Source organism: Lepidothrix coronata, unplaced genomic scaffold (genome assembly GCF_001604755.1).
Source record: "Lepidothrix coronata isolate B3197 unplaced genomic scaffold, Lepidothrix_coronata-1.0 Scaffold22, whole genome shotgun sequence".
In the NCBI taxonomy this organism is placed as follows: Eukaryota; Metazoa; Chordata; class Aves; order Passeriformes; family Pipridae; genus Lepidothrix; species Lepidothrix coronata.
The window spans coordinates 837,995-865,723 of record NW_016690202.1 but is presented as its reverse complement, the minus strand read 5'-3'; the positions used below and the strand labels follow the sequence as shown (position 1 = coordinate 865,723).

General features: G+C 42.1%; 1 long non-coding RNA gene across 2 annotated transcripts; it reads left to right on the top strand.

The window, feature by feature from the left end:
• Positions 1-60: 60 nt before the first annotated feature.
• Positions 61-23,909, top strand: LOC108494129. 2 transcript variants are annotated; one of them, XR_001873749.1, is made up of 4 exons: positions 1,983-2,120; positions 11,874-12,096; positions 15,912-16,093; positions 20,747-23,909. It is a non-coding gene; the product is annotated as an uncharacterized LOC108494129 (long non-coding RNA). The 2 variants fall into 2 exon arrangements; XR_001873750.1 differs by lacking the exons at positions 1,983-2,120; positions 11,874-12,096 and adding an exon at positions 61-354.
• Positions 23,910-27,729: the final 3,820 nt, after the last annotated feature.

The following is a 27,729-nucleotide window of genomic DNA, read 5'->3' as shown; positions in this document are numbered from 1 at the left end:
GTAAATTTGAGGTTTACATTTTTACTTCCCTGTGTTAAGAAATATTGGGAGTGTCAGATACTGAAGGCTTGTGTTTACTTGCCTACGAGATGCGAGGACCCTAACTTACATTCAGCAGGCAAATAAACTTGTGACCTTGTTCTAAAAATTAATAAAATACCAGCAGCACCTCAAAGGGAGGGGAAAGCTGGCATCTGCTCCAGTTAGTTCAACACTGGACCTGCTTTTCATTCAGCATTCATTCATGGTTTGACTGCAGGTGGAGACTGCCTTCTAAAGGAGACTGACCCAAGATGCATGGCATCATAAACTGGAAATGATGTTGGACATGCACCACAACTACACAAGTGAAAGGTGAGTTGCTGTGTCAAATTGTTTTAAAAACTCATTATCATTAATAAATACCAAGCTGTGTTACATGCACCATTTCATTAAAAGAACATAGCCAGAAGGAGAGCTTAATTATCTAGCTCTAGCAAAAAGCTCTAGGGGTGAATGGGAAATGTACAATTATTGTGCCAATATGGCACAAAATTTTCAGATTTTACACCTATATGTATATATATCCATTTTTAAAAAAGTATTTGCCACTCACTTTTAGCAACGGTCACATTGTTTAAATAATTTAAATTTAAGGCAAATTTAAATAAAACGGAAGCTTGAGGCTGATATGCTTAACAAAAAAAGAAGCAATTAGAAACAGACTCTTAAAATGGAAAATATTGTGCAGACTTTTTAAAAGGAGATGGCACCAGTTCTGTCTGAGGTTATAAATTACTCATTTCAGCCTTTGAATCTCACGTTTCACAGGACTGGCAGTACAATGCCTGATGGGGAATGGGCAGGTGGTGGGTGTTCCAATGGGGTGTCAGGGCGCCTTGTCACAAGTAATGGTTTTGGATGGGGAGGTCTGGGTACCCCTGTCCTGGTGACACTGAGGAACTGGCTGCTGTAGCCACCCACCCCTCACAACCAGAATCCTCTCCAGCACGTAGCAGCACTGAGATGCACAGCTTTCTCTCAGCTGAAGCCATCCAGAGTATTTATTTGATCATTGACATGCTGCTGAGAGTCTCCATGTCCTCAGAGGCTCCGGTCTGTGCCAGGGACCCAGAGACATATGTTTCTCCTAGCTGTTGTACGCCAGGGTTGACACACCTTCTTCACCTGCAGCTGCCTGTGCTGCAGTGTACTGTGGCTTGGGTACATTCAACTCCTCTAAGCACCCACCAGAAATGCAAAATGAGAAGGTGGATTGTGAGAGCACTGGGGATAGGTTCTGCTTTACGAAATTAAAGGGGTGCCCAAAGGCATCCTGAGCTGCTTCTGTCGCTGAATCCTGCCTGATCAGGACATGGTGTCTCAGGAGGCTGTGATCTGCTCAGCGCTGCCCTCAACACTACCGCCTGGAGTTGCAGCTGTGATTTATTTTTTTCTGCAAAGCTGGGGGCAGGTGAGTCATGCTGCAAAACAGCAAAGGAGTGAGAGGCCAGGCCTATGCTCAGCTATGCCCAGGTATACCCAGGTCTGCACTGTTTTCAGGTAGCTCCGCTAGCAGCCAGAAGCTACTATTTCAGTGACCTGCAATAAGAAATAGGCAGTCATCCAACAGGCAGCCCCTCTGGGTGCACAGAATGTTCACGTGTGAATCAATTTTGCCTCAGCAGAAAACTGCAAGCCATTGGGACAGTCACAGAGAGAGACACATTGTAGCTTGCTGAATTTACAGAGATTCTGCATGCAACAACACAGAACTTCCAAACCTCTCTTAGGCTGACCTCTGAGGGGCTTTGGTCTCTGGGAATGGAAGGAAGGCAGGAGGGTTGCAGTGCTGGTGTTGCAGCAAGTTATGTTTAGGCAGTGCACAGGAGCAAGATGGGCTCCCTGGAGTTGAAAAGGAAGAAGGATCTCCAGACAAAGCATGACTCTGAGGTCACAGCCTTGCCACCATCCACATCACAGCAGGTGTGCGGAGAGGCAGGGAACAGCCCACTCCTGCACTTTAGCAACTCTCCACCTTTCTAAGAGGATACCTCTGTCATCTGTTATTTTCCAACTGACTTTCTCTAAAGTCCATCCAGAGAGTTAAGAGGTCCAGAGGGAGGAAACACAAGCACAGGGTAAGATGGCCTAAATTCAAACCTCCAGCTTTCCAGCTCTCAGGCAGCAGTGACACGATTGGTGTAAGCCACATGGTGTAGCAGAATTGTGCTTGGGCACAACTAACAAAAGACAGTACAGATTTCAGTTGCAGGAGTATTACACTGGGAGCAACTGGAAGCAATTCTTAAGGTGCCTTTAAAATTATAGCAGAGGGTGTTTTGAGTTCCCTGTGAGGAAAGATAACAGGAATCACTTTCCTTCCTGTCTCAGTTGTGTAGAGTACACACATTTCACAGCTGCTACATTAGCTAACAGGATCAGACATATCCAGACATTTAGGTACTGACTTCCTTCTGAGTTCAATGTCATATTGGATATACAAATAAGGAAGATCTTGACATGCAAATTCCCTTTTGGATCTGACTTCTAGCTTTCCCATTCCAATGTTATCCCATTTACTCTGGCCTCACACCTCTGGAGATATTATAAAGACTCAGAAGAAGAAAAATTAGATACAGTCAGCCAGTGGTGCAGTTCTCCAACAGAGGTCCCACAGGTACCCCAGAGGTAATCAGTTGCAACTCTGCAGAATGAAATCCAGCCCTGGATTATTTTAGCACTAGATAAAGCCAGTGATGATTAAATAGGCCAATGTTTTTAAAAAATCCATTCACACATCCTTTACATTGAATGTCTGCATTCATGAAGACTACAGGCTCTCTATTCAGTGTGAAAAGCAATATCGTTTGTAATGCCTTCTAAATTTAATGTCATAGATATCTATTGTTCAGATACTATGGGATAGGGTCAGAATCAGGGGCTCATGAGCTCTCTCTCTCCTGCCCCTCAGAATTGGAATACCTCACTCAAATGCTTTTTTAACTCAGCTCCTTGCTCAGTTGGGGACAGGCTTCACTGGTCATGGATGTTGTAATTTCTCATCCTATTGAACATTTCTATGTAGACCAGTTCTTTTTCCTAAGTACCTTGGGTTTTGTTTTCTTTAAAATTCCCTGGTTGTAAGTAATGTCTGTATGTAAGAGATGTGTACTGTCCCTCAACTCTCTGTGCTAAGAATCCGTCAGACACGGGAGGGGTGCATGCAGCAGCAATTTCCGAGAATCCTATTTTTGAAGATGGTCTTAAATCTCTTCTCTGCCATGCTGCAGCTTAATTTATCTTTCACCTGAAGCTTATAACATATGTGTGCTACATCTCATGACCAAAAGACACTTGCCTATGGTGTCTGGAAGTGGGGGATAAGCCAGTACATTGCCCTCCAGCAGTAAATCAGGGCGACCAGTTGCAATAAGCAAGGAACATTATAGCCATGTCTTTGTCCAACAACTAGCAAAATGAGGTTTACTCCAAGACCGGACTCCAAGTCAGGCTTCAGTTGAAGTAATAAAATAGTAATATATAAAACCAAATAAACCTTAATGGGAATAAATACATGACTCTGAATTTACCAACACCCAGTGTATGTTCACAGGAGAGGATCCCAGGCTTGCTGGGATTTGGTTGAAGCACCAGTTTTTTCAAGCACCAGACATTTCAAGGAAATAATTTTGAGGGGAAGGAACTGAACACACATATGTATCTTATGGTTTATTTAGGGTAAAGGTGTGGACCATCCACACTGAGTGTTTTACGAATAGGAGTAGTTGTCATTAGTAGTTGTCACTAGTAATTGTCATTGTCCCACAACCCAGTTAATTCAGAAAATGGGATGAATGGGACAGTGAACTCTTTTTGAGGCCAGACATTTTACCTGCCATGATGCTGGCTGGGGCTTGCAGCTCACTCCTCCGTGAAGCTCCGGATGCCTCATATTACTTGTTGGCCCAAGAAAGGAAACAAATAAGTCAGGCTCAACCAGACCTGAGAGCAGAGAGATGTAAGGGGACATTGTTCAGTGGTAGCAGCTAGCAACTTTTTTTTTGGCACTGGTCTCTGAAGTCGTAGGTTCTGCTAGATCTGCTTTGCCTCTCTGGACTCTGGAAACCCCATTGGACTTGCCATCTTCTTTAGGCAATCTGTAGTCCTTCATTTATTTCATCATTTTCTGCACCCTTGCATCTATTTTGCATGTGAAGTACAGGTTGTCTTCCTCCATGCTGTTGCAGCACTTGACACAAGTAGGTCCAGACCTCTTCCGGGCTCCTGCATTACAAAAGTAGAGTTTGTCCCTTCTGCTTGTTTTTGCAAACAAAAATGCCTTATACCAACTTCAGTGGAAACATGCTGCCTAAGAAATGCGGCCAAAAGGAAACGTCTTACTGCACTTCACCAAAGTCTAGTGAAACAAATGCTTTGTTTAGGTGAGGAGTGGGTGCTCAGCAGGCAGTGGTACAGCTGTACTTTTTGTACTTTTGGCTTCCCAAAAGGTATCCTTTGTTGACTAGATTTGCCAGCCTACTCTTAAAACTAGGGTTTAAGTTAGGGTTTAGGGACTTCTTGCTGTGGAAGTAGCAAGCTAGTAGCAAGCTTTTGTCCTTCTCTTCCAGCACACTCCCAGCATGAAGCCAAAGCATGACTCCTGATAGAAGCAGGTTGGGGATGTTTAATGGAGAAGCCCAATGTGGGACAGGAAGCTCTGGTGCAGCAGCAGCTGTACTGGCACAGGACATTCAACAACACCAGAGTGTATGTGTTCCTGTATATGGCAGGGGACATTAGGCAGCTGAGTACCTCACTAGGCAAATTGCTGAGAAAATCTATTCATGCTCCAGGACAGCTATTGAATTTTGAAGTCTTCCCTTTACCAAATGCTTGCCCAGGGCTATAGCTGGACTACTGACAGAGAGGTAAAATGTCATATTAGCACTTCCACACAATTCAGTCAGGATGGTGTGGCAGAATGAATGGAAGCTGCTACAACACAGCACCTTTACTTTCTACTTATTATTCTTTGGGCAAAGGTGGATGCAGAGCTGTGCTCCTGTGCTCCCTCACTGTTGACTTTGTAAGTGCTTGGCTGGACTTCCTTTGGTCCTTTGGAGAGAGTGCACTTTCTCCTCTAGGTAAATGTTTGTCTGTTTTTCATTTAAATATTAATTTGTGCTGTCACAATGTCACGTGTAATATTGCCACTCTCTGTGAGGATTAGAGTTATTAGGAGTCTCAGAATTCACTTTAATCAGTCAGTTCAATACTGCTGAGATTTGCAATTTATCCTCTCCCATGCAACAGCCAGAGTTTTTGACACGCTAACAAAATTGAAATGAGTTCCTTCATCTTAGACAAGGAAAATTAATCTTCAAACGCTGTTTATATTAGCCCAAAAATCCCCAGAATTCAGAACCAAATTAATTTAAAGTCTAAATCTGCTTTAGCTATAACTGGTTAATCAACAGGCTTGATGTGCAGTTATATGCTTTGTTCACACTCCTTACAGTCTTAAAAAGACCATCTAATACCTATGTTGCTTTCGTTCCTATAATTAGACCATGTGACATACAATGCTGTATGTATAGTGAACAAATTCTTTTCTGGAATAATTCCCCTGGGACTGTTTCCTACAGATGAATTTGGTATTCTTTTTTAACTCGAAAAAAACTTTCATATGATTTCTTGGTTATTTTGGTTACCTGTGACTAATTTAGAGATTGTGCAAAGAGTTTTACGATTTTAATCTTTGCTCTCTGCCTGTCGCTGCAGAAATCTACACTTTTTTTTTTTTAAATTTCCTTCATTTGCATATGACATAGCTGTAATAGTGAAGGGATCCTTGCTCCCCCTGAATATTGATAGGATGAGGAAAATTCAAGATATTGTCATTCTTCCTGTCTTTCAGAAGAGACCAGCCAAAAAAATGTATTAATTGGTGTTATTTTTGTGGACAGAAATTATCATTGCTATTAAGAATAGAAGGTCTGAGGATAAATCAGAGAAGGAAATTGTGGTCTCTTTAATACAGAGTTGTGGGTCATCTTTATTTAGTGGATTCTGTCATAACCCCATTGTGGTAAGTGGTCAATGGTTTTCCTATTTCTGTTCACAGGAATTTCCATCAGCTTCATGAGTATGTACATACCAGTAAAGATTAATATCCTCTCTTCTTCAATAGTCTCCTTGCTGAAGCGTATTAAAGCCCAGCATTTAACTCTAAATTATTTAATCTATTGAAACATGGTTTAACTCTATGCATACCTAAATGTATTCCATCTTTCATTCTTGTTAGTAACATATAGATTATAACTCTGAGAAACATTTCAAACTCTTCCCCTTCTGGTGAATGAGATGCAGGAGAATTTGGCTGGCAACACCTTACTGATATCAATTCTTAGAGGACAGGGGAATATTGGGTTCAGAAGTGTCTTGGCCCAAACCTCTGGATATGCATGGATACATCCTGCCATTTTGCAGTGCCCTTAAAAGTGGAGCATTTGGGTATCTGTAAAGCACTTAGAGCCTGTGGGTCCTTTCTTTTGATACCTCCTCAGGAACTTCAGTGGCATGGAGGAAAAATTAAAAGGGGAGACTGCTGAAAGACTTCAGATGGGCTGCACCGGATGCAAAGGGGAGGCAACAGGGAAGCCTTTTCCCTTGTTAACAGTCAGACAGCTCTAACACACACATCTGCCCTCAGTCCCAGAAGCGTGGGGCATGTGAGCTGCCTGGGGCTCTGAAGGAGAGGTGGAGGCCAGTGAGTGACCTGGAGCATCAATTCCCACTGTAGGCATTAGGAGATGCTATCAATGGCCTTTCTGCATGGCCAGTAGCTCCCCCATCGTGATGCCGTAAAGTGAAGCTGGTGAATTAGCTAGATGTGTCTTGGTGAAATTTCTAAATCTGTTCAATATCAGACTGAGAAATGAGCAGCAGCCTGGGGGTTGTTGTTGTTCTGAGTGTATCCCTCAGCCCAAACTCATCTCTAGTTTGTTAGGTACTGAGTCAGCTTTCTTGGGAGAAGGACAAGGTCAGGCACACCAAAGGCACTGCCAGAAAGAGTTCTTCCCTTCAGGAAGCAACATTTTTTAAGATCTTTACCCATTAAAAAGTTTGCTAGTGATAGATTTCCAAAGGTAATGTCAAAGCATGTAATAGATCAATAAAATAATTGCAGCTACCATTTAAATCCCTGCAGCTGAAGAGGTTTCCCTCCCTCTCTACCAACCTCAATGAATCCTTTTCTGACCATTTGCTATTGTATCATTATTTTTGCTAAACTGACAGTTCTTCTTGCTTGCCCTCCTTGCTCCTGAACGCTAGTATATGTGACAGGCCATGTTTCTCTCATTTACTCATTTTGCCAAAAAACATAACAATCAGAGAATTTCTGATTTCTCTCAACACCTAAAGAGTTGCTCCTTCTGCCCTAGTGCTGAGTCTCATCCAAATCCCTGGAAAAGGTGTCCCTGGGCTTGCAAGGAGCCATATTTTTAATCTTTCTCTCAAGCAGTGTCACAACTAGGAGCTCAAAATTTTAAGCAGAGAAGCAAGTCAGCCTTTCCTGGAGGTCCCCTCTGCAGCCAGAGGATAGAAGCAAGTAAGACTCAGCAGCCCTGAGTTACACCTCCTCAGACACACTTCTGAGGCTTCCTCTCTGAGGTGTCTTCACTCTCCAGTGGGGAGGTTACAGGACTGTTAAGTGCAGTGGTAATGATAAGCAGAGAAAATCTATTTTAAAGCTCGACGTGCAGGAATAAATGTTTGCTCTTCTGAGTGAAAACCAGAATTTTCTGCTTGTTTATGGTACTGAAAAATGCAATACGGAGAAAGAAATACGAAGGGATTTTTTGGAAGTGTATGGCTCTGCTGTGGTGCCTCTCAGCTTTACAAGCCCAAGCCCTGAGGCTGGCACTAGGCAAAGATCTCGGGACATACTTGGCTGCTTCCCTGGACTGTGAAGTGGAGCCCCAGGTGGAGCCTCTGCCTGCAAAACCCATGTGTCAACTTTCTCGTCCCACTTCACCATGTGTAGCACTGGCTTTGTAATTACAGAGCTGTAAATCTGTATTTCCTTTTATTCAGTTGCCAGCTTCTGAGCCTCTGTGAGTCACATTTTCAAGCTTTTTTTAATAAACACTGGGACAAAAATCATTCTTGAAATGTTCTTAAAAAGACTAAACAAAGCAAAACACAAATGACAGCTGCAGTTCTCCTGTAAATTCCTGCATTGTGTAGAGAAATTCTAAGAATATACAACTGGAATATGTGCTAAGATTCTGGGAGATGGAGATGGCAGAGCAATGATATTTTGCTGGACTTCGTGAGTATACAGTAGTCCCATTCAAGCTATTAGGAACGGAGAAGGAAGAAATATTTTGAAGTTTCTATATTGTTTCTGTAAGAAAACAGTTGAAACTAACTTGCTTTGACATTTTCATGATTTCACTTTTTAAAGAAGATATTACTGGCACGTTTCTAAGGGTGAAAACCTTTTATTCTTGCACGTAAAAAAGTTGTTAAGAAGGCCAGTGGTGTCTTTATGTTTATATGGCAGAAAATATTCACAAAATATTTCACTTAAGCTTTGTAAAGAGGAAAAAGGGTCTCTCTCCCTTCTTCTTTTTGAAAGGTGATATTTGGACTCAAGGACCCTTCCAGCTTGAAAAATGGTGTGCAGAGTTCCTTTAATAGTGATCTTCCAGGAGACCTGGGATTTCATTATCCAGTTTTCACTCTGCAGCTTCACAGTCCCAGAGCAACCTAGGAAGACTTCCTTATTTTTACCTGAGGTACATCTTGCAGACATTGCAGAGCTTAAAGTTTTGCACCTACAGGACAAACGTGTTCAAATATCCCTCATCTGTGTAGGAGGCTAAATCTTGTAGAAGGGTACACTTTGGAGACTTAATCCCATTCCCATGCAAATAATAGAGCATGGAGAGCTGAAACAGGACAAATGAATGTAAAATGAAACCATTCAGCGAGGGACAGGACGAAGGACCTTGGCAGCCCATTACTGCTTGAGCAGATACCCAGATCCTTTGCTATGTTGGGCCCTAAACCGCTCAGTAATTAAAATATTTCTGTAATATACAAGGGAGCTTGAGCTACTCAGCATTTCCCAAAGTCTCAGTTCATCCTTACCAATGTGGAGATACTAAATTAAAACTCCTAAGGACAGGCTATCTTTCCAGGGCTCCCTCTATTAGACAGAGACATGCTCTGAGGACAACCTTCCCTTTGCTCCTTAATGTTCCTCTGTCCCACCAAGCCACAGATGGGAAGCTACAAGCTTGCAGAAATCACCCATCTCTCCCCCAAAAAGTTGCAGCATGTCCTGATTAGCTGGCTCTTGGGTTCAGTTTGAAATCCCGTTCCTTGCTTAACACTCTTCCCCACTGTATGGTAGCTCTTGGAGAGTTGGCCCCTGTTGTGCAATCTCAGTATGACTCATGCAAGCACCTCCACAGCCTTTGCCTTTGGGAGCACTCTCCTGTAGAGTTCTGGTTCTATGAGAGCTCATACTTCTCAAGGCTTTGGTGTTACCTTTGGAATGACAGCTACCACAGCGAACGTGCTTCTGCAGCCCAGCATCTCTGCAAACTTACAGTGTCCTTACAGTACACAGAAAACCTGCAGAAGAATTTGGATACAAAATAGTGAATTTAATTCTGAAAAAGAATCACCCAAAATTTCTACTTTTGACAACCGCAGTGTCTCTAAGACCATTTTCCTTGGAGATCCTTACACTTATGTCATGGTCGAAATGTCTTAACCTTTAGGCTTTTGTTGGCCTCTGCGCAATGATCCTCCTTAGAAGTGCAGAGGTGTTTCTGCTTAATTATAAAAATATCCTTTGGAAAGTGTGTTTCTTTCCCTTACAAGTTCAGCCTCATTGTAGGTCCAAATTTGCAGATGGAGGCAAGTACCTTACAATGGTGATGACTGATAACTGAGGATTTTTTGTGTTCACAGTATTCCCTAATGTAGGCCACTTTTCATCATCTAAAGTTGCCTGATAACGATGTCATTTCCATTGCTTGAATGTTGAACCAGCAGCCACATATCATGGAGTTAAAATTACTGTTTACAGGGCAGCTAAATTGTGTTGTTAACAGTTTAAGGCAGTGTTTGCTTTGCTTCTGGGGACAAAATGACAGTTGGACTTTCCTAAAACTCATCAAACACGGATGAGAGTGCCAAGAATATAAATCTGCACTGTAGTCAAGGTGGGGGGGGAAAAAAGGGGAGAGAAGAAAAATAAGAGAGCTATTTTTGTGTGAAGATGTGGTGACCATCAGATAAAAATGACAATGTTGTTCTTGTCAGAAAATAAGTCACATTGCTGATCACCGGATAACTTTGATGTCATATTCCACAATAATTTAACTGAGATTCCATGGCAAGATTAATGATGAAATTTTTAAAACATGCATGAAGAAGATCTTTCTTCTAATATCCATCTGTCAGACAGTCCTTATCTGGAGCTTATGTTGACTGATTATTATTATGATTGAACTAGAACTAGAACATGACCTTTAAATAATAAATAAAATTATGTAGATTTGAATGTGAATGGTTAAGCTTTTGGGTCTTTAGTAAACATTTTGAAAAACATTTAGGCCCTCAAATGGTTGTATATATATATGTACTCTACATTAATACGTGCCTTTGCAGACTCAACCCCATTAATATAAAAAATCAGCAAGAAAAATCACCAAAATACTCTGTCTTCTCTATCACAAAAGACTGTGAATTAGGTTTAATGCATATTTCCAACATAAAGGACTAACACTGGAATGAGTTGTTTATGAGATCCTATGTGATTGTAAGCAGGCACATGTTTTGACTGAATGCAGAACAATTTGCTTCAAAAAAAGTGCTAGTTTCTAGTGTATGACATTGGATAAATGGTTATACATACTTTGGAATGATATATGGCCAGTCTTCGTGAGTGAAGATTTGGGAAAGGTCATTAACCCTTTGAACCTGCGCAGTGGATTTTTTAGGTGAGACACAGCATGCGCTGAACTGAGCCCACCCTTTAATCCTGAGGTTCATCTGCCGGGGCCGAGCAAGCTTGGACAGTGGCAGTGAGGGTCTCAGGATGTAGGTTTGTTTAGCGTGACCTTCTCTTAGATGGATTGCCTTACAGGGCTAATGAGCTCCATCTGCCCGGGGGGCTGAGAATCGAACCCGGGTCACAGTGGTGAGAGTGCAGCACCCTAACCACTAGACCACCAGGGGCCCCACTTTGGAATGAATGGTGAGCATAAATCTCACTTTGGACATCTAGTGAAATATTTAGCATAGTTGTACCAATTCTTCTCTAGTCCTCACTGCCTACCTTGTGTTTTTGTGGGGCACTTTGACAATGAAAGAAAGTTTGGGTGGTGCTGGTCCCTACAAGGCTGCAGCCAGCTGGAGACACCCTTTTGCTCAAGAGCCTCTATTCTGCAGCTGAAAGATGAAGAAATGCAGCAGGACTTTCAAATTTTGCCCTCTATTAATCTCCTCTGCAAATGAAGGAGGTTTACAGCACTGTTGTGTGTTTGAGTTGATAAGCCACCGAAAATGGACTCAAAGTATTGAAAGCATCTAGGAGATCCTAACTCTTTCAAAGCATCTCATCCTGAGCAAGGTGATCAGGTCAAGTAGAAGGTGATATTCACTTCCATATTGTATTGCCTTGCACAGCAGAGCTACGGAACATTGACAGAGGCAGATGATGGATTAGAGGTCACAGTGTGTCTGCAAATTGATGGGTTCAAAAAACATGGATTCTGCCTTTCATGTGCCCTGACCAGCACTAAATTTCATTTGTACTCTGTCCTCTCTGTGTTTTGCTTAAAAGGGACTTTTTTTCCCTTCCCCAGAACTATCACATACTAGGAAGTTTATGGAACTCACTTGCACCTGGATGAAATCCTGTACCATTATGTTAATCTCTTAATTGAAAGTCATAGCCAGATGAGAAAAATGAAACAGGAGACAGGCTTGGTCTATTAGGAACTGGATTGGTACTCCGAGAATTTGAAAAAAGAATGCACTACCTCCCTGTGGAATGAAGCTTCAGGTGCCTCCAAACCCATGCCTGAGGTGAGCTGAGTAAGATAGCAGACACATTTCTGAAGGGTGGCCATGTTTTATCTATCACATATATGTTTGAAAAAACTGCTCATGCAACCATTGCAAAAAAAAATGCTCTAAATCAATGCATGAGTGAGTCCTCTCACACTAGAATGGGGGGGACAATCAAAGCGGACTGTGATAGCATTCATAATGGAAACCAACACAGCAACATTCAATCAGGTGGCCAGTGGTTTATTTCAGAAAGATACTCTTAGGCTCACAGAGGGCTGAGAAACGATGCATGGTGACTGTGCTTCTTCCCTAGCTTGTTTCACACACCTGTGCTGCAGCCTGCCAATGCTGAAGTCTGGGGCATGAGATGTTTCACAAGAAGTTGCCCACCTTGAAGAACTAGGCCTTATTTTCATGTGAAATTCTGCTCCCAGCTCCTCACCTTTTTTCAGTGGCCAGTTACAAAAACAGAAGAGGAAACAGAGAGGCAGTAGAAATATTTCCCCGTTTTCTCCCCAGGAAAAAAGGCAGGAGTAATGAAAGCAGAATTCCCCCTGCCTGTTTAAACTCTTGTTTCTCTCCTCGGGCACAGTGCTTTTGGCAGCACGTGTTTTTTTTCCACCGATAATAAACCCTGAAATTCTTAAAAGGTTGCATTTAAAATAAGAGATTTGTCAGTCCAACAAAATTTTAGGGAAAGGTTTACAAAATTGATAAAAATGTATTATTTCCTCTTCTTTCTCCTGGATCTTATTCAGGTTTCCTTTTTTTTTTTCATTTTGATCTTATTTGGGCTAAGTATAAAGAAGATGTAAAAGAGAGCAAATAAGACTTAAGGGTTTGTAAGCAAACGAGTCGCATGTAAGTGGGAGATATTGTGAAGAGCCTAATCTTCAGAAGGGCGTGTAAAGGGAATGGAGCTGGAGCCCTGACACTTCCTTTTGATCCTGAGAGCAGAGGCTGTGCTGCATATTAGATTGCTTTTATGTGGGACACACGTAAAGGTGGCATAAACCAGATCCAAATGGCTGAGCTTCATAAATTCTGACATGGGTAAGGCTGTTCATGCCATTCACTCTCAACAGTTTTATAAATCATATTTTAAGCTATTGGAATTGTTTGGAAGAATTGGACTTGAAAAATTAAGTAATGTTCAATCATTTAGGTTAAAACAGAAGCCTACTTTTTAAAGTTAAATATCTAAAGACCAGAATCACATTTTGTATGCAATATGGTGTGGGAAACAGGCTCTCTCAGCGTCCTCGACAGCCCAATAGGAATGAGGGTTTGGACACTTCGATGTTAGGTGCAAAATGGAGCACTTTATTAACATGGCTCCTGCCTTTTATAGGGCAGGAGCAGAACTTGCTGGAACAAGGGGAGTAACTGGGGAGGAGCAAACTAGGACCATAAAGGGAGAATAAGGGGAGGAGTATATCTATATAAGGAAGAAATGGCCATATAATGTTGGTACTCCAATGCAGCAGCAACTGGCCAATAGAAATGCAGGGTTCAAAGGCATAGGGAAAATAAGGGAAAATAGGGCTACAATGAAAGGGAATAATATAATAACATAGTATAATAACATAAAAAATTCTAAAACACATTTTCTCAAAAACTGGATCCCAATAATATGGGAAAACATGAAAATAATAGTAAACAACCCTGTACAGCAATATCTGCAATTGACTTCATAATATTGCAAATTATGTTGCTGTAACCAGGTTGTCATGAGTTTTAATGGCACAAGGAAGCATGATAGCACAGATTTATATCAGTCTGTTATAGCAGAGAGTCTTACAACAAGAGCAGAATGTATTTCTGTCATACTCAAAATGTCATCTCAGTCACAGACAAGACTGATGAGGAAAAATGATTAGATGCAGTGATTTCATTTATCTTTCTTTTCCAGAATGGGGATTTTGATGATCTCCCTTTAGGTTTCAATGCTTAAAACACAAATTTCCAACCACCACTGTAACACAAAGGAGATGAGCCTTCGTTTGCCTGATTTTCCTTTCATTTTTTACCCAACCGCTGGAAATCAATGAATTTTTACTAGCAAAAAGAAATATTTTTGCTCCTGTTTTGCTCCCTGTTGTAACACAGTACCACATTTCTCAGCTTAGTTATGGCCTGAACATGTGTCTCAGTTTGAAGAGACTGAAAAGTTTGCTGAAGAGGATGAGTTATGAGACAAACCAAACTCCTCTCTCTCAGCAATTGTGAATTCAAAATTAAGGGGCTTTAATCGAGGAAGTGTGGAAAAAAACAGAAGAAATAACAACCCTTTATTAAGAAATATATGTATATTGGCAAGAACAGCAACAGAACACAAAAAAAAAAAACCCTAGGCAATAGTCCTGTACCCAAAAAGTCCCCTTCAAACAAAAGAAAAAAAAAAACAAAAAAAGGTCTGAACACTTCTCTGTCTTTAGCGCAGTTCTAATCACGGTCGGCAGGGGGCGCTGTTGGATCACGGGAGGTGCAGGGCCTGCAGTTCTCTGTGTTGGCCTGCAGGGGGCGCTGTCGGGCTCTGGCGGACACCGCACGGGGAGGGGTCTGGGGGGTGGTCTTGGATCGCGGGAGAAGCCGAAAAGAAAAAGGAGACCCTTCCCCCAATGGAAGAAGGGCAGAAGGAAAAGCAGTCCACCCCCCATAGGACTCACTGTTGTTCTCAGATGATGGTGTTTCAAAGCTCCTCCTTTTCTCCCAGCGAGCACAGAGACTCTCTGACGAAAACGCTGCAGGTCTGGGCTGGAGACAAAAGACAGCTCCCAGGCAAGTTGAGGCCAGCAGTCAGGGCTGACAAGGGCGAGAAACCAGAAAGACAGACCTCCAGCCCTTCTCTCCAAATGCCTGCACGCAGACTCCTGTCTCCGTCTGAGAGAGAGAACTCAGCCGTCCGACCTCTCCCCTTCCGAGAAGAGCCCAGTCACCCCCTCCCAAAACTCCTCCCCTCTCCCCCCCTCCTCTGATGGGCCATCTGTTAGGAATGCGGTCTGGCCAGCTAGTTCTTTTGTAAGGCTAATTGACTCCTTTCTCCCTTTCCACTCAAACTCTGTCTTTCCTACAGTGGGGGGGGGGACAGAGGGAATAAAAAATTCTCCTGGATTTCTAACCTATAACAACATGGAAAGAAATCCTTTCAGCCTCAGCTCTACAGATGAGAGGTTTTGTGTAAGGATCTCTGTCAGCCCGGCTCTTCTGGCTCTGCATCCTTGTTCCGCACCACTGTGAGCAGGACTGCCAAGGCCTATAGACACTACATTCCTAGAGATTTTACGGAACTTCAGAGCAGCCTTCAGACATATTGATCTGCTGTTAATACTCATTATAGTCACCAAAGAGCTTCAAAGGTCCCATACCCCATATTGTCATCTTATTTCATAAAATTTTGGCAAATTTTATTGCACAAATACTATGAGTATTCCTAAAAAGACTTTACAGGTTTTTTTTCTCTCACAGGTGAGATTCAGACACTGTTATTTTTCAGGAGCTTGTAACTGTTATTGTCAAATTGATATCACAATTTTATTAAAACTGAAAAAAACCCAGCTGTAGTTTATGTTATGTTCTCTAGTGGGAAAAAGGGCAACAAATAACAATTTTGCTTTCCCTGTATTTGCTTATTTCAGAGCATGTGCTTTTTAATGACTTTCTTCAATTTGAATATTTGAACTAAATTGCTCTGGGTAGCAAAACGCCCCCACAAGCCCACACCCCAAGCCCTAAATGAAATGAATCAGATATTTAATCCAAAACCAGACAATTGCAACGAGTTGGATTTACCTTGTAGAACTTTGTATGTGCATTTGTTTTCCTTCCAGAAGAGAATGTACACGATCATTTGAATATTACTGGATGCCCCATTCCTAACAAGAGAAATCTTCCATCTTTTCTGAAGAGGTGCTTTGCCATTATGTCCTGGATTGGGTTGTAGTAGTTGGCCTTGTGATTCCTGCACTGACATCATAACTGCACAGGTTCTCTACTACTTACAACTCCCTAGGTAGGTGAAAACTGCCCCGTCCCCCCATTTTTCATTGACTGACAGTTTGGGGGGGGCTGGGAGGAGAAATCAGCATACAATAATTCTTTATGTTTTTGACATTGTTAATGAACTCAGAGCATGGGAAGTGCTTACATCTAGCTCCTATCCAGCTTCTCCCATTTGTGTTGCATCCCATGTGCAGATTCATCAAGTGCTGGGTATCAGCCAGACAAAATGCTGTCTCATACAGTACAGATACACCGGTGGAGTTTCAGAGCAATAGAAAGGAGCTTCTATTCATCATTCATCAATGTCTTCGTGCTGTTCGGAGAGTAAACATTCACAAAAAAAGTAGGAGGTTGTTTTGTTCCTGTTAACAACTACTGTACAGAAAAAGAAAATTCTGATGTGAATTGTGCAGGCTGTCAAACATCGCATGACCCTGATAGCCCTGCTCTGTGTTAAATTCAGACATCTACAGCCATGTGGTTCAGAACCCACAGTGGTAATAGCAGCTCGGGACCCAAAAAGGTATAAGCAAGCATTAATATCACCACAGCCACATGGCAGAGATGTAACACATTGTAATATTCCTCCTCTATGTCATCCATGCACTGGGTTAAACCCCTGCTATTGCTTCACAGATTTTGCAAACCTGACCAGGAACATCTACATCTGGTTATGTTTTTCTGAATATTTTTCTTTTCAATTATATGGCACTAAAAGCATTGCATGTCTTCATTTGATTTCATTTTGCAAATTTGATGTCCCTTTCGCAGTAGCCCTCATCAAAGCACAGAGAGTCCCTTCAGAGAAAAATCACCCTGACAGAGAGGCTACTTCTCAGCATGTAAATGTCTCATTGCACAATGAATCTCACAGAGAAGTGGAAATGCACCAGCTGGCCCGTGGTCATGAATGAACCTTTCAGTGACCGGGGGAACAGGTTATTTAAGGCTCTGGGCCTACGTGGATGTTCCTATGACTGTACTGATGGGCACAGGAACACTTTAGACTCACAGTTCTGTCTCTGTACCTCAGTAGCTCTCTGACTTCCCTCTTAACACACCAGCTCTTCCAGCACCCTAGGAAAGACAGGGAGCATGTAGACTGGGTGAGAGAAATACACAGTTTGTACAATTGAAGACTCAAGCTCAAGTCAAGAGAGGAGGAGAGCTGGCAAGCACCTCTCTGCACTCTGTCACAGACCTTGGGCTCACTCCTTCACTAATGTTCCAGACTCCAGGCCTTCAGAGAGCCTGCAAACCCCATTTTTTCTCCTGAGCACACAGGAGAAGACAGGTGAATAGAAAAAGTTATGGATTCATAGAATCATTAAGGTTGGAAAAGACCTGCAAGATCATCAAGTCCGATCTTTTACCAAGTACCATCATACACACATCCTTTCTGTAGAGTGTTATCGAGATGCTGTGTTTGTTACAGGTATGTGCAGTTTAGTGTATCTGGCATCTACTATCACAGTGCTGGGAGTTTTCCTCCTCAGTTGTATGTGTTATTAGAAATTAGACTGGAGAATTTGCATCTTTCTCCCCACACATGTGCCAGTGAAGAGCATCATTCTTTCCGCGTCATTGGAAGCAGTTCTCCTTCTGCTGAGTTTTGTTTAATTCTGTACAACATGATCAAGAGGAGATTCAAGAGGTGCTCAGGTGGATTTTTTAAAAACTTTAGGCTCCTTTGTCTAGTGATGGCAACATAAAGCATCTACCTTAAACTAGACAGAGCCTCCTGGCTGGTGATACTCAGTGCAGTCAGCAATAATAGCAGCAGAGAATGTGAAATGGCAAGTACAAGCAAGCACTATATGATTTAAATAGGCTTGAGAGAAAGGAGCATCCTCACTGCTTCAGACTCTTCTTGGTTCAGAAAAAGGCCCATAAGATAAAATTTCAAGGTAGCCAGAAAGGTTATCTAATGCTACAGCCAAAGGCCACATGGGTTCCCTTGAAGGGGACACAGCTAAACTGGAATTTAATGCAGCTCTGTGGTGGTGGTAAAACAGTTTTCCCCCTGAAGTTATAAAATGGTAAAACCCCAGGGGGTGGTGACCCTTGAGGTTTTACCCAATGAGCGCTTTTGCAAAATATGAACATATCACAAGCAGACTGGAAGAGAAGAGGTAGTTGTAGTTGTTGTTGAAGAAGTAGCCATGTTGTAGAGCCACGAGGAGAAGCAGCAGCAGCCCCACTGGGGGGCTGCAGGGACTTGGAACAGTATAAAACTGGGCTAAGTACCTGTAGCTAGGAAACTAAAGAAGTTTTCTTCACCGTGAGTGAGCAGATAGAGCAGCAGCAGAAGCAGCGGCAGAAAAACACTGGCCAGAGAAAGTGGCAGAGAGCCAGAAGAGATAAGGAGCAGCAAACAGGCATGTAACTGAGCAGGAAGACACAGAGTTGCCTGAAGGAAAGAGAACCAGCAGCAGAGAGAGAATGTGTTTGGGTAAGAACTGAAACAAAACCCCAAACTCCTTTTGTGACCTTTCCTAAGTGGAGAGGATGGACACCTACTGAATGGAAGTCCTGAATACAGCAGCACTGCAGAGAGGAGCTGAAAAGCTCAGGTGTCCTGGAAAGCTGGACTGGGACAATTAAAGGAATGTGGAGGGGGTGAACTTAACCCCCTCGCTGCTGCTGCTAAGCTAAGCTGGCAGCCTGAGATCAGAGCACAGAAGCTCTGATAGAACTCTTGAGGCAAAGGCCTTCAACTGGAAGCTGCCCGAGATGTTCTGACTCAGAGGTGAATCCCCTGAGGAAGGGACCTTCATGGGGGTCTTACAATCCACGGTATGACGTGGTGAAGCGAGTTTTGTCCCTGCTACGCAGTCCACGGAAGAGAAGACCCTCGCTTGGAGATGATGGGCTGAGGGGCTTGGATACCCCCTTGTGTGTATTGGCAGAGATCCAGCTACAGCTGCTGCATGGAAGAGAGAGAGATAGACTGCTATTCTGGAGAGAATGCTGCTCTGAAAGTGGAAAGGATCTTTCCTTCTTCCCTCCTGGACTTTTATTTGGAGGGGAGAAGAGATTTGATCCATTGTAAATACTTTTATGTCATGGTAGAGATAATTAAGATTGTATATAATGTATTGTAGTATTTATTTTGTACAGTCATTGTAATATATATTCCCTTTCCCCCATTTTGAGTCTTGTGTGGTGTCTGGAAAATCCATCTCACACTGGGTTGAGATGTGGGAGGGGGGCTTGGATTAGGGAATTGGATTTTTGAGGTTCTCAAACCATGACAAGCTCAAAGAGAACAGTGGGTTAAATTATACATTCCTTTGTGCAGCAGGGTGCACAGATTTTCTGTTGATTTTAGTATGAAATGCGTATGTTTTTTCTATGCAGCATGTAATAAAGTCTTCAAACCAGGAAATATCCATTTTCACAAAGGCAGCAGAGGTCTGAATTCATGGTTTTCTCATGGGTAAGCTGTAAGATTTGTGAGCTTGGATAACTGGCACTGCCAGTGAAGGTCACGAAAGTGAGATCACTCTGTTGTACCAGGGGATTTAAGACTCTTGTCAATTCTGAACTATAATACAAAATGCTCTTTTAAGACAACAGTGCTAGTAATTTTGTTTTGCTTTTTGCTGGGAGAAGGCTTTGATAGACAACAGCTTTGTGTCATGTAAGTTTTGTTTGCAGTTCTAGTTGAGTGTTATGAGAATGCTTTTTCATATAGTAGTTTTTTCTTTTAAACTTTTTACAAACTTTATATACAACAGCAGTTTTAATACTATTGCCTGGTATTATTGTGAATTTCTAAGCAACTCATTTGGTTGCACAGTTGCTTCTACCAAATGCAAACTAATGATGTCTATGTGGCTGCTAACACTGAAGGTACCAGGACAAAATATCTTCAAGAATACCAGATGTTTTGTTAGGGATGGCTTCTAAACCCTCTGAAATTATAATCTAAATGCACAAGAACTGTAAGTGAATAAGCCAGTAAGGAATATAATACACATAGCAAAGTATCTGACTGAGATTTAGACTGGAACATTTCGAAACTCAGATAACTTAGTCCGATACACATCCGGGTTTCACTTGCATACAACAGACCTATGTGGGAATGTTAGTGTTTATATACCTGTTAAGATTATGCTTATTTGGAGTGGAGGGAAACATTCTGACTAATATATGAAACAGTATGGTCCAGATACACTGTAAAGTGTCTTCAAAGAGATCAGCTTTTAGCTGAGTGCTTCATCCACTTATCTTCTCACTAGCCCCTATTTTGACTAAGAGGATGCATCCTGAGGTCCAATAGCCATAGTGAAAACAGTCTTCCTTTGTGAGCATGACTATTTATGTCAAGGAATATATTCTGTTGAAAATGCAACCTCATCAAAGGTAGCTTAAAATCAGTGTCCCTCCAAATTTTATGGGGAGATGGAACAAATCTCATTAGAATTTGTGATAAGTTTCCCAGTACACTCTTTTTAGCAACAAAAGTTTAGGGTATGGTCAATAGGATTTCTTACATCTGGGAATATAAAAAAACCCCTCAACAAACTCTTGGCTTTCTTTTCTCACTGAGATTAATTCCAAGCCAGTGAATGTGGAGTCATGACTGAATGGATTCATGACTCAATACTTTTAGAAACCTGACTCCAGCAACATAACTGAAAATAATTTTTTCTTTCAGGAGCTGAACAATGATGACAGTGAATCCATGAAGCCATCTATGCCAGGCAGTTAGCCTGGAAAGACAATGTAAATTCACCTCTGATCTGTATGTACCAGTTAAACCTTCTGTTAAATCGAGGAAGTGAAGTGCTTGTGGTGCTTGTTTTCCTTCATTGCCTTCTAGGACATCCAACGTGTGATGACTGCAAGATGAAGAACAGACCTCTGACATGACTACTGGCCTCAGAGCAGCAGAGTGGCATGGTGGGCCTGCAAGCTGCAGGGCTTTCACTGTCTTTTCCCCTTTTCACCTTCTCAATTTTTATTTAAAAGTTGCATGGGATTTTTTAAAGAAGTGCCCAAATTAATTAGGGCAAATCACCACACAAATCATCTTGCCCAGTCAAACGCCTAAGTGAAATGGTGTATTTTTACAAATTCAGCAGATTTAGGTGCTGTTTTGAAGACCCAGGCAGCACACACACTGAGTAGTTAGGACACGCAATATTCTACATTTATTTTACTGGTTACCAGCCAGCCCAAATTGGTGCAAGACTGACATTTCTTCCCAGTGCCTTGTGACAGTTTATGTTCATGCAGCAGTAGGTTTTAAGTGGGTATCAGTATCGAAACAGTCAATCAATATCGTCAATAAGTGGTGGCTTTACTGCAACTTGTCCAAGCAGAGAGACTAAGACCGTGGGAATACAATGAACTGCTTAGCCCTTATCTCTTAAGTACACAGCATAGCTTGAGGGCTGGGCCATGATGGCAGCCCAGAATTTGGGGGCTGCTAGCAATAGCTGTGTTCCAAAAGCTCGTACCTCCTGGCTGGGCTAACGGTGCTATGGGGATCTCAGTGGCCTTACCCACAGCAGGCCAGGACTGAAGCTGGGAGCATGATGGTGTGCCCAGCTCTGCTGCCACACCAGTGGTGAGCAAGAACAACTTGATCAAAAGAGACAATGACATTTATAAGGAAGAAAAGAAAAAAAAAATGTCATGTACCTGGACAGTAAAAGTGCAGATGGCAGTGACATTTAAGGGAAGATACGAACTATGTCTTTCAAAACCTGATAGTCATTTGTATATGTAGGCAGGTCTGGCAAAGCAGGTAAACCTTGAGACTACTTGAAAACTACTTGTGATTAAACTGATATTCCAGGCAAAATCTACAGGGAAACAGACACTTTTTTGATTCAGAGGCTGCTAACAGCACATGACTCTGGAACAATTTATTAAGTAAGAATTAAATAAAAAAGTGTCTGGACAAAGGAGCCCCTAAAGCCTGCTACTCTTAGAATTAATAGAGTAGGACCTCAGGCAAAGACAAAGCAGAGGACAATTACTTCAGATTTAATAGGTAGTGTTTGCAGCTGTACAATACATCCAGGATAACACTGTATTACTTGTTCTAGTTTCTGAAAATTTAGAACTCAGGAATAAAATACAAATGGTTATAAAGATGAATAATATTGAAGTGAAAAGCTGTAAGTCAGCTGCGAGATCAGCTTGTAGTCACAGAGATGCACTTGTTTTCTGGCATACATGTCATTTGCAGTGTTGTTTGTCTGGCATTGGTTCCCAGCGGATTGAAGAAACTAATGTTTGAGTAACAAAATATAGGATTTTAAAAATGGTCCTTGTAGTAACTGAACAAATAAGTGAATGCTGTGAGCAGAATGACTTCATCCTTTTGCACCATTGTAAAAAATATTTCTCTAAAATAAACTATAAATGCAATAACACGATGTGGGCAACATGAACCACAAGACCATTTGAAAATCTATCACATTGATTTTAGTATCTTTTTGAACATATATGTGTTTAACTAGACAATAGAATTATCCAAAGTGTTACTATAGTGTCATGGTCTTGTACAAATTGTGCTCATCAGAGCTTGAATTTAGAGGTGAAATGAGAGTGGAGGAGAAGGGAAATTCCAGCCTGTGTTACAAAGTGTATAGGCAAGCTATTTTGAGGAATTGCCTCATACATCTTTGACACATGGCAAAAAACCCCTAAAGTTATTTAACTTTTATACTTTGACAGTGTTGTGGCTAAAGTTCCCACTTGTGCTATCCCCTGTGATTTGTTCCAGGAGAACATTTTTCTTCCAGGCAACTTCAGCAGGAAAATACTCTTGCATTTTCATAAGAAAATGCTATATTAATTCTGGCTTAATAAACTGTTCCAGCAGAGGATTTCATAGCATTACAGAGATATGAAATGTCAAACATGTGCATACTGTATCCCATCACTCTGCTAATGCCTAACTACTCCCTGTGCTATGCAAAATGTGTTGTAACTCCAGGGCTTGCCATAATCTCAACTGAATATCTTTTTCTGGTGTTCAGTTTCCATTTATTTCTGCTTTATGTTCTTGAACACTGGGGAAGCTAGGCAGTGGTTGTGTGTATGATGGAGATGGGAAGAGCCAGGGTCAGAGCATCCCCAACCTCCTCCTCGAGGACAGAAACACCAATTTCCGCTTTCTGTTGACTTGTAAAACTCCAAGTAAACCACAAAAATGTCAACACATTCATTATCACAGTAATTGCTTTGTCTGGGAGAAATAATTCTTTTAAATGTTAATTTCGGTGGGAAAAAATATATACTTTGGGTCAAGCCAGATGTAATTACTTCTCTTTACAAAAGAACCAAAAAACTGGTTCATCCAGTACCCTTGTTTAAACTCTAACATACTTAAAGAGATGGCTTATTCCCCAGTGTATCTTCCCAAGCATTTCCTTGTAATCATTATTTCTTCCTTTATTCAATCCTTCATTGCCTGTGGATGAAGAGAGAGAAGATACCAGCACTTTGGATCTGACTCAAGATTTCCTTTATTCTAGTGAATATCAGATGAACACAGCTGGCAGAACTTTCAGTTCGAAGGAACTTTCAATTTTGAAAAAAAAATTGAATTCAAATTGTTGCGGTTTGAAAAGGTATAATTAATGTGTCTATGAGCTGAAAGTTTCTCTGGCAGACTTATTTGACATTGATTGACTAATGCACATCTTGGGGCACATAAAATTAATTTTACTAATTAGTGAAAATGGTAACTAAATTGATGCGTTTTCAAGCATAGCAACATATCACTCTCTTGTCTCAGAAAATAAAATCTTTGGAAGCTGAGATATCTTCAACACAGCTTTGTTGTGAGTTCTTTATTTTTTGTGAAGATCCATTACTCTCAAGGTCTGATAGTCAGGAGGGACAGGCACGTTTATCCTGGTGTCATACCTCCTGGTATGAGAACTCCTGGATTAATACCAGCGTTTCTGTAGGATTCAAAGGTAGCAGGTTCCTGACTTGGCTCTGTATTAATAAAATATTAAAAAGAACTTTGCTTGCAGATTGCAAGACCAGGAAGGTTTGGATGCTGTGAATGGGGATGAAGAGAGAAAGTGGGCCCCTCCCTTTCACAATGGAGCTACATCCTGGGAACAACCATGTCACCAGGTAAAGGAACTATGGGAAGAAGTGAATAGGCTACACAGTATTAAAGAAAAGGACTCAGTGATCTTGGCGGTTTGCTTCCAACTCAGAATATTCTGCGATTCTCTCATTCTCTGACAAAGTTGAAGGAGGAGCAACTCTGTGGTCCTTGTGTTGCTTCAGAAAAATGATTTGATTTTCTGGATGCTGAATGACTCTACCAAAAATTCATGAATTCTGTGGCAATTATTGTTTTCTCTGGAGACTGCTATGAGATCATCAGAAACGCTGAATGTTATGTGTGGAGATGAGAGCTGCAGGGGACAAAAAATAACTGATTTATTGGAAAACCTAATAGACGAGTAATATGTGGGAGGAGAAGAGAGAAAGGAGATGAAGACTGCAAGGATGTTATTTTGTCATTTCAATCTCATATTTATTTTATTTTTTTTTTAATACCAATGAGACATGTCTCGGCTCTTCCCTGGGACACAACATTACCTCTCTGGACATCCGGCCTGTGGAAGGACAAGGAGGGTGAGAGGCCACTGATTTCAAAATGTAGCATCACTTTCTCAGCCCAGGAGATCCCCCATCAATGGGGAAAAAATAGGGAAGAACTCCATCTTTTTTCCATCCTCCTGATCCTGGGAATGTAAGCACAATGCCTGGGACTCTGGGAAATCACCCACTAGCTGCAATTCTGACCTTGGGGTTCCCTTATCTCCAAGACATTTGTTTCTGTCCAGAAGATGGGGGTGTTGCAGGGAGGCCATCAGTCCTACAGGGTGTATATGGGATGCCCTTGAGTCCCCTCTTTAAGGACCCTCTGTGACTGCCAGTTACAGGTTATTTGGTCTGTTAGTGACAGCGTGACAAACAATTTCCTTGGCTTTCCAAGTGAAATTCCTCTGTCTTCACTCTTTCTCTTGCTCATCACATGCTGCCAACAGACAAGACACCATGTTTTGCTGTATTTCAAGTAGTAACATTGAGATACTGCTTTTGAGTTTAGAAAAAAAGAATGTGATCCAGAAAAATATGACTATAAAACCCAGTGAAGAAAAGCAATGTTTGTGTAGTAGCAGCGGGCCCACAGGCAAGTCAGAGGTCTTTTTAAAGTAATAATAATTACATTTGACGAAAAATATATACTACCGTGGAAGGGAAGGGCGAAAAACATAGCACTCTTGTCCTTGCTTCAAGAAGTTGCCAGCACAAGTGGCATCATCTAACAAGTGATGGCTGGTCCTGCCACTGGCATGGCCAGGATGAGGGAGGTGTGGGGTTTGCAGGGAGATGCCAGCACCAGTAGCCAGAGCCAGAGGAAGCATGCTCCAGCCAGAGTGATGTGGAGAAGACAGGAAAGGCACCAAATTAAGTTGGAGTGGTGCCATGTAGCAAACTTCACACCTGCCAAGTGGCAGCAGCATCCACTGGGCGGTATTCTGTTGACCTTGCTTCTCACCCTCCCAGGTCCTTTGGATTTTGTTTGGAGGGTCCTTTGAATTTTGTATGTGATGGGGTCAGGATTTTGATTTCCAGGGTAGAGTAGCATGTTCAAACTGCCAGACAGACTGAGTGCCTGTAAAGTAAAACATACGCAGGTATTCTTCCCACGAATGCCAAGGTAGTGGAAGAATTTAAAAAAAGGTTTATGTCAGATGCAAGGACCATTTCTTAAGGAAGATGCACGCACAGGGTCCTCAGGGTAAACCGGCAGTGCCTCGCCTTCTCCAAGGCTTTTTCTATCTTCTCTCTCTCCTCCCCCACCCACTCTGGCCCAAGGAGGACTTGTACATGTCTGCAAATATGTCATCTCTCTGCATATCAGGGAGATAGCTTGCTCACAGCTTCTCCCTGCAACTTTCTCTGAAATGCAGAAGGAAGGAAAAAAAATCTAACCCATTTCAGGAGGCACTTTACAGTCCTCCTAAGCAAAATTGAGTTCTAGCTTTCTGTCAGAAATTCTTCCAAAATTGTACCTATCCCTACAACGCCAGAGGGGTGAAGCAGAGTGGTGGCCGTGGGCACTTGTGCGGTGCCCCCTCAGGTAACTCAAAGTGAGAAAGTGCAGGGTTGTAAATGCTGCTATTCTGTCAGTACCAAAGGAGCTTCGGCTTTAATTGCTGTCTTTATAGATCAGAGCAGCATTGTCTTGAACAGCTTGTCCTTTTGGTCTGTTTTAGGCGAATCAACATGTATAAGTGCTTCCTCCCACATCATGGCAGTTATTGCTTTCGCTGCATTAAAAATGGCTCCCAATTTAGCTGTGTTGTTCAGAGGGAGGATCTGCAGTCTTGTCTTGGGTGAGGATTTAGCTGAGACACCAGAATAGCAAGATCTAGCAACAGAAGAGGATTGAAAACCTTCTGCAAGATCCTGCTGTCACCAATGTGGGGGAAAAGCCATGGCTCTGGAATGGGGTAAAGTGATCACAGTGGTGGTAAGAAAAACTGAAGTTCATTCCTTGCCTCCCCCAGCTTCTCATGGCGCAGTCACAAGCAGGAGATGAAATCCTACTCTTCTGCTCTGGCTAACTAGATGATGTGTCCTGCTAGATACAGAAGAGGAGTCTCGGTATGATTAAGGTTGCAACAAGTGTTAAATGAATCATACTGAAAAAGGTGTTGGGCTTTTTATTCACTGCAGTGCAGGGAAGCCTGTGCTCTGCCAGTGGTTGCCCTAGTAGTCTTGGGTTTACAGTAAAGAAGAAACCAGAGGTATTAAAGACCTGCCATGTGTTGAGATCTCCACTTCTGAAGTAGCAGATCCCCATCCCCTTGGTCAGTAATTTATAGAGTGAGTCCTTCCCTCCCTCAGGCGAGACATGTACAATCCCACAGTATGCACCTATCCATCAGTCATACAACCCTCTTCAAGCACAGTGGCTTTTCTAGACCCAAAACACTACCAAAAACTGTTTTGTTTTGGTTTTTTTCCCTCCTCCAGTTCTGGATCTACTGAGTTTTGATGCAAAAGTTGGACTTGAAAAGGCTGAGATGATGACAGTTCTGACACCAGGTTCGGATGCATCTTCAGCAAGGATGCAGCTCTGGGCTGCCAGGCACCAAACTGAGCCCTGACAGGACCAGCCTTCGCCTTGCTGAAGACTTGGGAGTGAGATCAGGCAGTGCTGTCGGCAGAGGGGCTCGGGACAAACTGCAAACGACCAATGTGATCCGCAAAATGTTCGCTTTATCTACAAAAAGATACCCTTTATATACTTTTACTACACTCCAGCGTATGATTTCTCTTCTATTATTGGTTACGTGAAAGTGTTCACAATGTAAACATGCCCTTTTGACCACTTCTAATTGGATTATTGGAGGTGTCCACACGAGGTGAGGACATATGTTTAACTCTTGGGACTCCACCTCAATTTTGGCACAGATTTGTTTCAGCTTTAGAGTCTGAAGCCATGATGATTGCACAGCTTTTTTTTACTGTCTGTGCCTGGCCTTGTCAAGGCAAGGCCCACAAAAATGCAGAGGAAATTTCTCGCACAATCCTGCTCTCCCGACACAGTACCTTGCACTTATAGGGGTCTCTATTAAT